The sequence below is a fragment of the Sceloporus undulatus genome, chromosome 9 (genome assembly GCF_019175285.1).
Source record: "Sceloporus undulatus isolate JIND9_A2432 ecotype Alabama chromosome 9, SceUnd_v1.1, whole genome shotgun sequence".
In the NCBI taxonomy this organism is placed as follows: Eukaryota; Metazoa; Chordata; class Lepidosauria; order Squamata; family Phrynosomatidae; genus Sceloporus; species Sceloporus undulatus.
In genome coordinates this window covers 14,543,663-14,546,434 of record NC_056530.1, presented here as the reverse complement: position 1 = coordinate 14,546,434, position 2,772 = coordinate 14,543,663, and positions in this window count along the sequence as shown.

Here is a 2,772-nt window from a genome sequence, read left to right as displayed (position 1 = left end):
CAGGTTGCATCCCTTCTCCCTTCCAATTCCTTCAATCCAGAAAGTGGGAGATATGTGCCCCCACTCCCAAATGTTGTTGTATTATAACTCCCAGCAGCTCTAGCCAGCAGGGACAATGGTAAAGAATGCTGGGAGTTGCAGTCCAACAACATCCAAGGTTTCCCTGTTGGTTCAACTTTTGCCCTCCTCTTCTTGTCTGGCCACATCCTTTTGACTCAACTCTTGATGTGCCTCAGCCATATGTGCACCTGTTTTTAATCTCTGAAATATTGGGAAGATGCGTACAGATCAGTGCGGTGTAGCGGTTTGTGTATTGGACTAATAATATAATAATAATAATACAATTTGGGATTTTTTTGGGGGGAGAATCTATAGGGTTTGGGTGAATGGTTGTTTGTTTGCAGAAAATGCTTGAGGGAGTTGCACAAAAGTCAGCATTTTTGGCTTATTCAACCCCCTGTGCATGGCACACTGCTTTTGGTGCCAAAATGTTGCATTTGCACACATGCAAAATACCGCCATTTCCTGTCCCCCCCCCCCAAAAAAAAGCATGCATCTTAATACAAATTTTCCTGAACAAAAGGCCTGATAAACAAAGAATCTTGCAGCTGTTCCCCATTTTCTCAGTGGAACAAACGCCTTGATGTGTCGAGAGACATTCTTAAGAGACCCAGTTCCTCCCCACAGCCTTTGCAGTTTTTCTGTTCTTTCTTGATCTCTTATGGGAGATGGAGCAAGTGGCAAAGAAACCCCAAGAGGCCAACTGCGTCCTGAGCGGTGTGTCCTTTTCCACGCTGTAAGAGAGTCACGACTTTTTGAGCCGGTGCATGGCCAGATGCTCAGTCCCTTCCAGTGCAACCCTTTGAATGGTACATCGCGGCAGACTCCTTGCTTGCCAAAACGTACGCCTGCGTGCCAAAGCATGAAGGCTTATTTTTATTTTCCACCTGTGGCGGATTGACTCTTCCAGCTGGAAGCCGTTTCCTTGGCTCATGTACCCCAAGAAAGGCCATATTTTCCTTGGCGCAGAACCTAACGCATAATCCATCCCGTTGAAAAACACAACCGCCACCTGCACAAAGGCGTAAGGATGGCTGCATTTTTGGGATGCGTATTTAGGAACGCAGTCCCTGTTTCCCCTCAAGAATTTAATCTGGTTGCCAAAAGTGGATCCCCGTCCGCAATCCTTTCCTGTTTCCCAAAAGGCCCATCTTTTGTGAAGGTGCTGCTGCAGATCTGAACCCGGTCCAGCAGCCTCTGGGGACATTGGCTTTGCACGTCCAAAGGCTTCGCTTTGTTCTCTTTCTTTACAGAATGGGAGGCCTAGACCCAAATTGCTGACTGGGCAGAGAAAGAAATTCACGGATCTGAATTTCCTCTGGATCTGCAAGCAGAATGAATGGCTCAAACCAGAGCTTGAAAGGAGCGATCCCTTTTGGACTGAAAGTCCCAGAATAGCGGTGGAGTCTTCCCCTTCCCAGTAGATTCATGCAAAAGCAAACTGCTGCAATCTCCGCTAATCAGTTTGTTCTTCCCTATTGATAACGTTTTCATCTTGACCACGCTCCGTTGTTGCTTGGCTGCACATCTCCCGGTTTTCACCTATGAAGTGTTTGCACAGGTTGCACAACTTCCTTGCTACCAGGTCCCATCACACACTGCAGAAACAATCCATCTTGAGACCACTTTAACTGCCCTGGCTCAATGCTAAGGAATTCTGGGGACTATAGTTTTGTGATGCATACAATTCCTAGACCTCCCTAACACTGAGCCAGGGGAGTTAAAGCGGTCTGAAACCGGGTTATATCTGCAGTGTGTTTTGGACCAAAGGTTTGGCCAATTTTGAACCTCAATTCTGCCTTGACCTTCACCCCACCCCGAAATAGCCCCAAAGATTAATATTAGGGCGGTTGGTACATCCCTATGGACCACACTTCCCCCAAACTGGTGACCTCCAAATGTTTTGGACTGCAACTCCCATCAGCTTTAGGTAACATGGTCAGTGATGAAGGGCCATGAGATCCAAAGTGAGACTCATGCAGCTGTCCAGATGTTGCTGGTCTCCCAGCAGCATCTGGAGGTGAACTTGATGTTCACCAACATCTGTATGACTGTTAGACGCCATGCCTTTCCAGCGACTTCCATATAGAAACTGCATTTTTTTAGGAATGAGAAAGGATGCTAAAAGCCATTTTGGACCCTTGAGATTAAGGAAGAAGATGCAACTCCAGAACTCGTGACCCACGTTCCAAAAGAGGCGTCATTGTACATTCTGACTTTCAGTTGTCAAAGAACAATGACTTTCACCTCCTTTCTTCTGTTCCCCTGCGACCATACACAAACACACACACAATTTTGTTATTATCATACAGTGTAATTTCATTTTTTGGCTGACTTTGGAGCGCAGATCCCACTGTTTCCCATAGCAACACAAAAGGCCTGGTGGCTGCGCCTTCCTTCGCGCAAAACGCCAAGAGCTTGGTAAGAGCAAACGTTTCTTAATCAAGCAGGAAATAACTTTGGTGTCTTGTGCCAAAGACACAACTAGAGCTTAAAGGTTAAATTTCTAGATGGAGATGGGCAGCTGTACTATATACTAATACTAATACTATATACTAGGCTAGTGGACCAAGGTCTAACAGGGACTGCATCTACCCTGCAGAATTAATGCATCTTGACACTGCTTTAACTGCCCTGGCTCAATGCTATGGAAATTTGGGATTTGTAGTTTTGGGAGACATTTAGCCTTCTCTGTCAGAGAGCTCTGGTGCC